Source organism: Phalaenopsis equestris, unplaced genomic scaffold (assembly GCF_001263595.1).
Source record: "Phalaenopsis equestris unplaced genomic scaffold, ASM126359v1 Scaffold000078, whole genome shotgun sequence".
NCBI classification, from domain to species: domain Eukaryota; kingdom Viridiplantae; phylum Streptophyta; class Magnoliopsida; order Asparagales; family Orchidaceae; genus Phalaenopsis; species Phalaenopsis equestris.
The window spans coordinates 717,142-731,174 of NW_018164520.1; the positions used below are offsets into that span (position 1 = coordinate 717,142).

The following is a 14,033-nucleotide window of genomic DNA, read 5'->3' on the forward strand; positions in this document are numbered from 1 at the left end:
GAGGTTGCCCACCAGACTTCGATATCTACCATTTTTCATTGGTGTCTTTGTTCCCCCTAAATGTAATTGTTATTGAAATTTATAACTTTGCCCTAGAACAAGGACTTCGACAGTCTATCCCATAAGATTGAGTAAACCTTCTGGACACCAACCTAGCCTTGAACCTCTCAATGCTCCCAACAATTTTATACTTGACATTGAACACACAATTGCACCCAACGAGTTTTTTACATAGAGGAAGTCTTGTAAAGATTCATGTGTCATTTAAGTCAAAAGCTTGGATCTCTTCTTCAACTAGATTTCTCCATCATGAACTTTGAAGAACTTTATGAACAGATTTAGGCATCCGCTCACTATCAAGATTAAATACAAAAACTTTGTAAGTTGATAACTTCTCATATGCAAAATAATCATGGATAGAAAAATTTGTGCAAACTTACCTATCTTCTCCACTAGATTTCACCTTTTTTAGAACTTCATAGAAGTGTGAATTTAGGTTTGGTTATAAACGGTCCTGTGGTTACATATTATAATTATCCTGTTCAATGGATTTCGTTCTCCTAGCATACACATAAAGCTCCGTGTTGTCAATCTCATATTAGATTTTCTGGTAGAACTTAGGAGACAGGATGGTCGGAGAAAAGTATAATAGGTTGTGGTGACTCTAGATCAGTGTAGGGATCCAAAGTAGTGTAAGGAAGCGAAATATGTTGTAATGGCTCTAGAATAGTGTCCCAAGTTTGAAATTCACTGGATTATCCCCCCTGAATATCAGATTTGGGTTAGTAAGGTTGGTTTTCAAAGAATTTAACATACATGGAGTAATAATATTTTCTTATAATGAGAGAATAGCATTTATACCTCTTTTTGTTAGAAGCATACCCATAAAAGATATATTTGGTGAATTTGGGGTCAAGCTTTGTGTGATTTGACAAAAAAAAGACGACCAAATATTTTTAGGAGAAGACTAGATGAGAAGGTTCTTACACAAGGGGTATTTTTTTATCACAATATCGATAGGGTTTTGAATCCAAGGACTCTACTTGGAATTCTATTAATGAGATAATGACTATGAGCACGACACCTTCCCAAAAAAATTGTGTCATTGTGAGAAAGCATTATAGACCTAGATACGTCAAAAAGATATCTATTCTTCTCCTCAACTATCTCATTTTATTGTGGAGTTTCAACACAAGAACTCACATGAATGATATCATTCTTTACAAGGTAACGTCCAAGGATATAGTTGAACTATTCTTTTGCATAATAAATTTTCATAATTTGAATTTTGCATTGAAATTGAGTGAAAATCATGTTATGAAAGGATTGAAAAATTTGTGCAATTTAGGATTTTTGTTTTAATTAAGGGTCCTTGAATGTCACTATGGATAATAGAGAAAGATTGTAAGGTTTTGTACTAACACAAAGAATAGACGTGACGAGTATGTTTAGCTAATTAGCAAGTTTCACAATGATAAAACTCTGAATTTTTATAGTAAATAAAAAATGATACAACTTTGGAGCATAATGAAAATTGATATGACCCAGACGACAATGTCAAAACAAAATTTGATTTTCAATAGACTCGAGAACATGGGAAGAGGATGGTGAAGAAGACACTTGTGAGCTAAAAGAATAGCTTTCCTTAAACAGGTATAAGTATAGACATTGATGCAATTCAACACTGTCAATCATATTCCCCGAATCCATCACATGAAATTCATAAGAATTGAAATGAAAGTTAATAACAAAACTCAAGTCATGAGTAAGCTTTCTAGTTGAAATTAGGTTGCAATCTAATTGGGGTAAATATAGCACAAAAGATAGCAAAATAATTTTGGAGATTGTCACTTCCATTCCCAATAATCCTAGAGTGAGATTCACCGACAATTCTAATAAATTTGGAGTTGGTGAAATCTTGGTAGTTAGTGAGAGCATGAATATCTCCAGTCATGTCATCAAAAACACCTAAATCTATTATCCAAGGTCGAAAACTTTCATTGTTAGCAAGATAGGAGGACATGATGCATTGGTGTATCATCAAACTGGTATGCCGCTCAATTGTACTCAAAAGAAGATTATTCAACGCCTCCAATTATTCCTTGGTAGAGAGGTTAGGGTCAGCCAACCCTTCAGCAAAGGTAGAAGCATTAGCCTTGCGGTCTTGGTCTTTCCTCCTTCACCCTAGTTTCCAATCTACAGGTTTATTATGTAGTTTCCAACACTTTTCCTTTGTGTGGCCCAGTTTCTTACAATGACACAATGCACGATTCTTCTGTCTTTGACTTATAGGAGTAATGTGTGTACAAAGTTGAGCTTTCAATGCTAGATGAATCTACACTTCCTCTGATCATGAAATTCTTTCTATTTTCTTCTCTTCTAACTCTAGCAAAGGCTTCCCTAGTGGTAGGCAAGGTTTCATCACCATAATTAAGTTGTGTGCGTACAAAGTTGGGCTTTCAGTGTTAGATGAATCTACACTTCCTCCGATCATGAGCTTCCTCCTAATTTCTTCTCTTGTAATTTTAGCAAAGGCTTCCCTAACGGTATGGAGAGGTTTCATCATCATAATTCTTTCTCTAACCTCATCTAAATTCTTATTTAGACCCAATAGGAGCTTGATCATCCACTTCTTCTCCATTATTTCTTTATACAACATAGCATCTTGAGAGTACTTCCATATATAAGTATCATACATAGCTAATTGTAACCAATACATCGTGCGTTAAAAGTATTGAGCCACACTTAACTCTTCTTGTCAAAGTTTATACAGTTTTGTCTCAATCTCAAACAATTCTACAGTGTTATCAATACGAGAAAAAAAGTCACATGAGCTACTTCTGAAATCTCATGTATTGTCATAAAATTGATCAACCAAGAAATGGCCATAAGATCTTCTATTTTTCATGAGTGATGGTTAGGATCAGTGAACTCAAAGATTGTGGCCACTTCCATGAGATGCTCCTCTTTTACTTTTTCACAGATGTACATAAATACGGATTTGGACCATTGAAAGAAGTTATGGGCATTGAGTGTATGGTTTATGATAGAGAGAGAGTTTCGCAGCTGTTTAGGCATAATTTTTGGTCACCGATTCCAATCTAACCTTCATAGTAAAGCTAGACATCTTCAGTTTGTACTTTTTCATGAGCATTATGCACTTTTAGGGTTTGGAAAGAATTTTTATCTTACTGTTCCACAAGGGAAGAAGAACGCCTATGGCTGCTCTGCATGCTCGGAAAGGATCAGCTAGGAAGGCAGGAATGTTTGGAAGGTTGCCAGATAACTGCAGCTTAGAGAAAACTTCAAAGGTGCTGCAGCGGAAGAGGAAGGAACGCATGCAGGAAGACAGCTTCTCTTCACAAAGAGAAAATCCAGCCCAAGGGAAGAGATCGTGCCTGCGAAGTGACATAAAGGATTGCGGGTGCGAAATGACAGAACGAATCATGTCTGATCACGCCTGCAAAACGACGGAGAGAATTGTGTGACAGAAAGAATCGTGCTTGAAGAGATTTGGGCATGCTGCGAAGCAATCCAGCCCAGTTGTGGAGCGATCCAGGTCTATTGTGGAGCAATCTGCACCTGCTGCAGAGAGATCTTGACCTGCTGCAAAGCAATCCAGACCTGCTGCAGGGCGATTCAAGCCTGCTACAGGGCCTGTTGGGAAGCATGCCGTAGAGAGTGGCAATCAAGCCTTCTATGAAGTGCATGGAAAGATTGCCTGACAAAGAGAGGTGAGCCAGTAGGGAGACAATCTGATGGAGGGCTATAGGGGCTGGCGGCTCCAGGGGACGCTTCGGCAGAGAAAGCAGAGCTAGGGTTTGTTACTTGGCTCTATTACCATGAAGAACGGTAGAGAAAATCATATTCTTTTATTTCTTAATAATCAAATTACAGTTCTTCTCCTACATAGAAAGGAAAGGCTAGGACGCTTGTAACTACAATAATTACAACTTCCTAAAGAAAACCAAACTCAAGAAGAAAATAAGCATAACAAAATGAAAGAATAAAAATAAAATATGAAACTCAGAATTCCACAGTGTGGTATGCATGTAATCTTTCAAATATATAATATTTTGTTATAAAGCAGGTAAATCATCCCAGGATTATTATGTTCACAATAAAACATTTGAATAAGTAGATGAAGGTCCCGCCATTAAAGCCAAAAAAACCTACACAACAAAATAAAAAACATGGATATTTTGGGTTTCTGTATTGAAAATCAAAATCAAGCCGCATTAATGGTTGGATTCAATATGTTTTCGCTTTTGGTCATTTAGGTCTTCATTTTGACCTATGATGATCAGCTTGATTTGGTTCCAAATTAGAATATGTTTGAAACTCAGTCAAATCATTCCCACCACTAACTTCTATTGATACAACCTTTGATATATCGTTTTTCATCCAAATCTTAGAAAAATTTTATAAATACACATATACCTATCATGCTGGCTGCTTTATCCTCCCTAATGTGACTCGCTTGACTTGGGTTGCTTATCTACCACCATACGTAACTATAATAAAATACAAAATTGTATAACACAAATGCCCTTTATCAGAATACCATAAAGGCATGTGTCATCAATCGGATTGAATAAAGATATCCCAACAATGGGCCCCGGTTGAAACATTGGCAAGAGGTCAACAGACCCAAAAGATGGACAGTCCAAAACTCAGGCAATCGGGCGACCGACCCAAAGGGTGGATGAACCAAAAGGCTAGACTATGTCAAAGTAGCTTAACATGAAAAGACGACCCAAAAACTGGCAGGAGGACGAAACACAAATTATTAGCAACTGCACAAAAGAAAGTCAATCAATAAGCCAATCAAAAGGCAAAAGGGGGTGTAATTGTCATTTCACGGTAGCTTTAGTCCTCTATATAAATAGAGGAATGTTAAATGTAAAGGGGGAGATTTGGAACAGTTAACAAAATACCTAATCCTTGCACCTTTTTACATTCTCTCTCCTTTCACGCTCTACCCTTTGGGCGTAATTCACGCTCAAATTTCAGTTCAACAAAAACCCATGGGTTGCTTCATCAACAAAATAAAAATAAAAAATAAAAAAAAATGAGAGGCTTAACGAGATACAGAGGAAGGAGCATGTTAGAGCTTCAAAATAATGGGAACGGATATTTTGTGATGTCTTAAAGACTCATGATAAAGAATGAAGGTTGTCCTTGTGTTCAAGGAAGGACGAGGAAGGAGAACATTAATCTGATCCATACCAACTTAACCCAAAATTCACCACTTAATTTTATTATGTAGCCCAAGACAAAAGACTAGAACTAGTAAAATTTTCATGAATTCTTCAGAAATAAATCATCAACGCCATATCCAATACATTTGAATTTCATAAGTTTCAAGATTACCCTCCAAATCAACCCTAATTAAATTTAACTGAGTTGTGTTCCATAAATATGCATGTGCTTTACATAATCAATATATGTTCCACCCCAATCAACAAGGTCACACAATCAATAAAGACCCATCAAACCAATCTATCAACACAGAAACAACAAAACCCTATCAAACCAATCTAATTAATTGGGCCACCTTACCTGCAGAATGTAAACATAAGATCTTAAATCATTTCCCATTAATTTAATTCAGCCTAAAAAATTAAATCTAAGTATAAAATTGAGACTAAGCAACCTTCTCAATCTAAAATGCTCTTTATGACTAGAAGGGGTGATTAACAATGGGAGCACGTGCCCGTAAAAATTCTTAATCCCAGATAATGGTAAACCCTAAAAAAAAATTAGGTTAAAATAAATATAATATATCTGAAGGTTTTCCTAAGCAATTAGCACATAGTTGTCCTGTTTTTTTTAATATTTGTCCTGTTGATGCAAGCAATTCTTGATCAAACCATAAACATTTGAAATTATTGTTTGTGTGGCTGGTTTTACCATTTAAATCATATATGTTTATCTGAGTTTCTCACCATATGGAGGATGCTAAATAAAGATCTTTGCTTTTATTTAGGACTCATTTGAGAGGACAGCCGGGCTCCGTTTCAATTGAGAAATAGTTATCAGAATTCCGGCCATCTGTTTGCGGGAGCAAATTCTTCAAAAATTTGTCTGTCGCAACATCATGTTGTCATTTTGGTATCGCGCCTTCAGCCTTCCAATCTGCCATTTTGGATCACGATTTGGATGTTTCAGAAATCAAATGAGTGGCGACGACTCAACTACAGAAATGGAGAAAAAATGGCAAAAAATGAGAGTGGCAACGGCTCAGCTGCAGAAACTGCGGCAACTTCATTTTTACAGTATTCCTCGTTGATAGCGGGTGCCACCAGAGCCAGGAGTCTTGTCAACATATTGTATCATTCTTCATTGGCAATGGGCTCAAAGCCCTTTCAGCTTCATTGCTTCGCCACAAAGGCTTCGCCAACGAGGTCGTCGACAGTAGTGACAGTTATTGCAAATACAGTGGAGGACTTGGAGGTTCCTACCAAGGTTATTAGCCGCCATCCCTCTGAGATCCTGAGGAAGCTCGGTAAGAAGGTGTCAAACTTCTTCGTGAAGGCACGGGTCGAAAACGAACAGACAATTAAATGCCCTTTAAGCTTTGTTGCTTCGCATCCGGCTCTTCGTTCCACCAAATTTTATATTCAAGCAGCCATCACAATTTACCAACTATAATTTTATAATGAAAATTTTTTGCACGTTGTTTTTAAACAAAATTATCTGAAAGAAAAGCTCTTTCAAACGAGGCCTTAGTGGGCAGTTATGATATTTCTATGGATCCTCCAATAAATAAGATAGTCATAATATTCTACCAAAAATAAGAAACGACCAAAATTTCATTCAAAGACTGTAAACGCCATTAACATACTAAGGTTTTAATTTAAATATATAAAATGAAAAAAATCTTGATCATGCAAATAAACCAAGATATTAGGTCTGATAATAGTAATTACCAATTGATCTTCTTAAGATACTAATTGCTTGATTTATGCAAAAATATGCACTGCATAAAAAAATCAAATTCCAATCAATTGTCCTTCCTCGAAATGCAAGCTATAATCAGCTATAAAGTTCTCTTACCTACAAGGAGAAATCATAAGGCCTGCCATATATTTCATCCTGTCAATGGGTGAGAAACTTGAAGATGCATTCTTACACCCACGCTAGGTCAAACAATTTTTAGCCTCCTTAAAATCCAAATTTATAGATCACGATCCCTCTTGCCTCTCGGACAATAAGTTGTAAGTCATAATGCTCTCATTAAAGTTCAAAATGATAATTTATAGCAATTAGGTTTTCCTCATTCCTAACATTGAAATTCTCACTAATGGAATTTCCAATAGATGCTCCACCCAATCAAATCGACACAAAATCAACCAAGACCCATCGACAAAATTTGCTCCACCACAATCAACACTGAATCAACAAAACTTAATCAAACCAATCTAACTAATAGATCGAGCACCACGCATAAATATAAGACATTAAATCATTTCCCATTAATTAAATTCAGCATTAAACAATTAATCTGAGTATAAAATTGAAGCTAAACAACCTTCTTCATCGCGAGGACTCTCTATGACTGGAATGGTTAATTAACTACAGGGGTCTATTCCCATAAGCAGTCTGAGTCCATGTTAATCATAGATATTAATAAACACTAACACAATATCAAGAAAAATCTAGTTAAAACAAATATAATGTATATCAAAAAATATAAATAATAATCCCACATTTCTCACCACGTCAAAGAGGGTTGAAGGTTTTCCCAAGTGATTAATACACCTTTTCCTTTCGGACACATGTAATTTTTTATCAAACCATAAAATTTTAATACTATTATCCATGTGGTTATTTTATTGTTTAAATCAATATTTTCTTGTCAGAGTTTCTCAATACATTGAGGAGGCTCGAAGGAAGTTGTGTGCTTTCATTCAACAGTCCAAACACCCATGGCCCATGAATGTTGAGCTTCTTAATTGAACCACGTGAATCTAACATTCTAGTTACATGGTTGCTTTATCAAATTATAGCACATATGTATGGTGCTATATTTCATTTTTTCTGAATTGATTCTATTTCTCTTTGGAGCTCTCAAAGAGAATTATTTGAAATGGTGTTTGAGCTTGTTTGTACTTAAGAAATGGTGTCTTTCTATGCATCAAACTTTTGTCAGCAATATTATATAAAGATTTGAAAATGTAACTGAAATAATGAAACATTTAAAAAATAAATATTTGAGCATGTTTGTCCATGAAATTACTTAAAATTTTGAAAGAAAAAAATTCCAAAACTTGCAAAAATAATTGAAAAAAAAAAAAGATAGTTCACAAAACCCACTTTTCAATTGATAAAATTATGAAGTGAGATCCATTAAAATTTCCAAAACATGTAAAATTAATTGAGAAGAACATGGTTCATGCTCATTTCAACTATTAAAAATTATGCAGTGAGATCCTTCGAAATATAGTAGATGAAATAATCATTTAGAATATGGAAAAAGGTTAGATCCTTTATATGAAAAAGCCTCTAACCAATTGTAACTATTAAACAAATATATCCATATGCATTTAAAAAAAAGGGTGTGTCAGTAGCATCTAGATGATTTCACAAACTCCTTCTTGTCCTCACAAAATTTGATGTGAAGATCTAAGTAAGATAAAGGTTTGATCTTGATGTGCTATTTACCATTCTTCTATATGTACATTGTCGCCAACTTGTCATATGGCAAAGATAGCATTTCCATGACGATAGCATCAAGAATGATCCAAAATGGCTAGTAAACAGGCTAGAGCTCAGATTCTTGATGGGCTTGCATGTCGAGCTTACAAGCCCACAAGTAAAGTTTGTGCTAACAAGCTATGCTCAGTTATTAACGAGTTGAAGTTGACACAACTCAATAAGGCCTTGAATCAAACCAACACCAATGCACTAAATGATTTGATAATGACCTCTAGGTATGGTGAAATCTAGAGATCGGGTGATTGTGATATGCTCAATAAGCCCCTAGAATAAATTTAAAAGTACAAACTCTTTTAGGCCATGTCTCTCACCCGAGAATCCAAAGAGTACACCATTAGATGTCTTCAAATTTTTTTCCATCAAAATTACTATGAAAAATAGCAAATATTGAACTACTCGATTCTATAAGAATTCTTTGAACCTCAACTTTTTGTTCATTTGGTAATTATAATATCATTACAAATATTTTTGGTTAAAAATAAAGCAACATAGAAAGGTACTGATGGAGAGACGTCATGAGGATGGTTTATCTCATTGTAATAAAAGCAATGTAGTTGACCCCACCTTGAAGCTTCCCAATCTATCCCACCAAAGATCACTTTAGTTACTTATATGAAAAAAGGTCATCTGGGAGTACCAGGATCTTGCATCAAATCTTTTTACTTCGGATGTAATCGTCGAAGATGTAAATCGCTTAGTAATTGCTTGAGCAAGGCCTTAAGTTGCCAACATTTGTCAATTTTGTATTGTAGTCATTGTCATAAAAGTTAAATTAATTGGCACTCCTTTGGTCAAGAGATGGCTTCATCTTCTCTAACCATATGAAGATTGTTATTATCACCATTGATATCAATCGACATGGAGGTAGAGGCAACAACTCCTTCCAAGTAAAATTTATTGCACATGGTGATCATTGTTATCTCACTAGTGATCGCTTCAATTGTCAATGTAAAAAAAGATTAGCTCAACTCTCTGTAATCCAGCATCAGCTCCTTTTACTGTCTGAAATCCACAAAGCTGGCAATCATATGCTCAAGCAAGACCTTGAGTCTCCAACACTAGTCAATTATAAGTAAATGATAATTGTCTCAAAAGAAAAATAAAAAAAACTTCTTGATTTTTCATTGGTCCACGGGTTGCTCATCTTCTCCAACAATGTGTAGTAAAGAATTTGTATTGTTGCTAACATCATTTACATCGGTGACTGGTTGAACCAAGGACAATAGGAAGCTTTTCCATGAATCATTTATTACAAATGGTGGTAAGGACAAGGCAAAAAAGTGGATTCTTTAATTGAGGGGAGCTTAGGCTTATTTGTTAACACTTCAACATTCCAACATTTGTTTTGCTTTCACTAACAAATTATCGACAGTTTTGTGAGATTCTTATTCATTGCAAACTTGAACTCCCATTTAGTAAGTGTTGAACCAAGGTAATTTTTGTTACATTTTCATTCAAGTTTCCCCTTGTTGAATCGAGTTAGTCTATCAGTGCTCATCTTTAGATTTATTCATGTCCAGTAATGTTCAAACATCTTTATGGAATTCTAAAAGCTGGAGAAATTAATAGCCAGTTGGCACTTTGAGTCTAAGAATGTGCTCATAGAACTATACAATAGTTTAAAACACAACTGCAGTGCTGCCTTATCTAGCGATCAAGTACGATCTACATTGAATAGCATCTGATAATGCATGTAGAGCCAACACAGCCTCAATTTTTTTATGTGCCCTTCAGTGATTTATTAATAATAAGCAGTTGTGGAAATTTTAGCTTATTTAAGCCACATCAAAAGCAAAATTGGGGCGGCTAAATCTGAAAATTCACAAATCCACAGAACTCCTGCACTTTACAGTTTGGCTAGATTTAGTGAATCCAATGACAAATCCTAATAAAAAGTGCTGCCAAACAGCCCCTTAAAGTCCTATTAAAAAAACTCAGTAGCATCAGACTTGGATTCTAAGGAGATACAGGTGAATAGTAGCCCCTTGTATCCAGCATAGCTTTGCTAATTGTCATGGCCTGTAGCAAAAAACTGGTTAAATTTGGCCAGTTGGGGTTGATCATTTCGTCATTTTCTTCATCCATATTCTCAGCCTCATGCTTCTTTTATTAGATGCTCGTATTTGAATAAACAACCTGAATACAAACGCCAGACATTTATAGGGTTTTATCTAAATTTCCAAACAAAAGATTAACAAAGTCCCTCTTATCTAACCAAAAAAGTAGCGCACTAGAGGCACGGATAGTTATTCTTTTCCAATATTAACTTCAAGACGGAAGCACAAATGCTGATTCGTAAATTCTCCAGAATGCGTTTACCCTAATAAAATCACATGACATAAACAGCAAAAACCCAAAATAATTTCGAGAAATCCATCCGAATCTGCAGGGTAAGATGAGGAGGAGAGAGAACAACCAAAGAAGGATGGGTGGGAGAGAGATCAGGCGCACCTCGAGCTCGGCTGACTTCATTGCGATGGGAATACAGACGAGAAAAATCCCAAACATAGCGATGGCAGTGTTCCTCCTCCAGTACTTGGGACGGCAGTTAGGTCCACCCGTCATGCTCCATACCTTCAACCTGAAGTCCTCCGCACCGTGCGGCTCGCCATGGCCATGCCCGTGGTGCTCGCCTCCGCCCATTTCCGACGAACGACTCGAATTTTAATCCTATCGAACTAGGATCCCTCCCTTTCCGCGATTGCAAATTTCCGCACAAGAAGTTGCGGAAGAAACAACCGGACTCGGCAAAATTTTTTTTCTAACCTAGATATGGAAACCTTGTAAACGCGAGCAGGAGAATAGAGATCGGTAGACTAGCCCTACTCCATATCTCGGCTATTTTTTTTAAGGGTTTTTAAGTTAATTCTAGATTATTTTTAATAACCTAAAATAATCTAAAAATAATTCAAAAATAAAGATTACGGATTATTTTTGAATTATTTTAAGATTATTGAAAATAACACAGAAATAATCTAAAAATAACTCAGGAATAACCTGCACCGCAGGTAGAGATACGTCAGGTGTCTGGACGATAGATTAATTTTGAAACTTTTAAATATTATATTTAATATTTTGAAGTATTGTCAATAAAAACCCTTATTTTAATTTTTAAGTATATTTAATTATTTATTTATTATAATTTTAAACTTCAATAAAAAGTTAAGCATTATCTTGTGTTTGTATTATTATATTATTTTATTTTTGAGATTTTTATGTATCAATTATGAGAAACTTTAAATATAAGTGACCACCCAAACTTAAAATTTTATATTTCAACCATCTAAAACTTTAAATATAAAAAATTAACCACTTCTGCCCCAAAACTAAATAAAATTTTAGGTGATTTAAATATAAATTTTAATTTTAAGTGGTTAAAAAATTATATTTAAAGTTTTGATTGATTAATATGTAAAAACCCTTATATTTTAAATTATTCATGCTTTGTATCATCTATACTAATAATTGTTTGGCCGACCATAGTTATACGAATAAATCGAGCTAAGACTTACTCTACCTCGGCCTCATTTACCAAAGCCTTATTCAAGATTAAACTCTATTTCAATATTTGTGATAGTGTTAAAACACATTAAATTTAAAATCATTAATATTTAAGTTCGATATGAACTCGGCTCATTAACTAATCAAATAAAGTTGTTCAAGCATAGCAACAAGCTATAATATCGAACAACTTATTAGTTTATTAACGAAACCTTATATGACCCATTAATGATGAATCCATCAAGCTAAAAAATAAGGCTTAATACATCCTCAAAAATTATTTAAATCATACACGAATCTCGGAGTATTTCGAACAATAAATATTTCATATTCAAATTTACGATCATTTAGGGACCCCGATTCTAATAAACTATAGTCAAACTGACTGACTCGACAAGGCGAGCCCAATGAAGCCAAAATTTGTTCGATTCAATCTGATCAAGCCCAAGTCAAGCCGTTTAAATTCAATTAAAGGCTTAAGATGAGCAATTAAATGGTCAAATGGATTCCAAATTTGACAAGCTTATAGTCAAATTGAGCGTCTCCTCGAGTCAAATTCAAGGAATCTAAGGTCACTCCATTATGACATCATTAAGGCACCCAAATATTCAGATAACACCATCTTATCAAAGACATGCTCTGGGTCGTCTGATAGAGTGATCCAAATTCACGTGATATTTATAAAGAATGTCACTCAAAATCAATAAATAGACCCTCACTCTCTTCATAAAGGAAAACTCGTTGCTTCCAGAAAGCTGAAGGAACTTCAAGCTCTTGAGGGTTCCTGAGCTTTACCACTATCGGACTGTCGTCGACCTGCCGCTGCAACCGCCAAACCATTGCTGCCTAGCAGACATCGTCGAGCCGCCGCCATCTCAAGAACACCATCACCGCTCGAACCACCACTACTCGGTTGTTACCACCATTGGATTACAATCGTTGCTTCCAGGTTACCGTCGTTGTCGAACCGCCGCCATCGAGCCACCACTGTCGTCGAATCACTGCTATTTGGTCGCTACTACAAAATACACTAGCAGCAATTTTATAGCAAGCGACCTCTATCGTAGGCTTTTCTTCACAATAGCCAAGTCATTGTCAATTCCTCGGTATTTTTTGTTACTTTCCTGGCAAAAGTCACATCCACTTATATAATATTGCTTCCGACTATTAAAGGGCCGGAAAAATTTTGTAACCTATAATAGCATAGTGGAATCATTTAAATTGGGTCGGGCCCCATGATATTTTGCCCCTTTCGGGTTTTCCACGTAAAAACTTTTGTTGTCTACTATCAATTTTTTTTTTTTTTACTTGTGTGTGTTGAATCTTCGTACAAAATTAAGACGTTAATATATCACTCTATCACCATGAATTTACAAACACGCAACAAGACTAACAAAATAAACTATTAAATAAACAAGTATTATTACAATTTACGAAGATTAACAAATATTTTGTGTTCAAAGACATAATTGATCTAATATAAATATAAAAAGCTTCTAGCTGGGTATTAAATGAGTATATTATTAAGCTTCATAGTAAAAATGCTAGAAATTAATGATTAGAGTATATTTTTATCCTGGTCCATTAGTTGAAGAGAAGACACTTTATCAAATCATTCATCAGCCTTGCACCCTAACTTCTAATTCATGCTCCACAATTCTACATAATTTGGCTTATGGCTACAAAAAAACTGAGTCTGGTAAGCTACTTGAAGTCCGGTTCAATAAAAGCTCGTTCATATTTATTTGATGAATTAATTGAATAAACTGAAACACCTATATAAATGCTTAATTATTAAATGAATAAGTATA

The 14,033-nt window shown here is 35.2% G+C and overlaps 1 protein-coding gene across 3 annotated transcripts in view; it reads right to left on the reverse strand.

The window, feature by feature from the left end:
- LOC110019797 overlaps window positions 1–14,033 on the reverse strand; it is a 56,027-nt gene that overhangs the window by 16,584 nt on the left and 25,410 nt on the right. Inside the window, exon 1 of one of the 3 annotated variants that reach the window (XM_020717630.1) lies at window positions 11,392–11,552. The exons of the other annotated variants lie outside the window; for them this stretch is intronic. The gene's annotated coding sequence lies outside the window, so the exon portion shown is untranslated. Of the gene's footprint in view, window positions 1–11,391; window positions 11,553–14,033 lie in introns of those variants that run through there. 3 annotated transcript variants of the gene reach the window in all.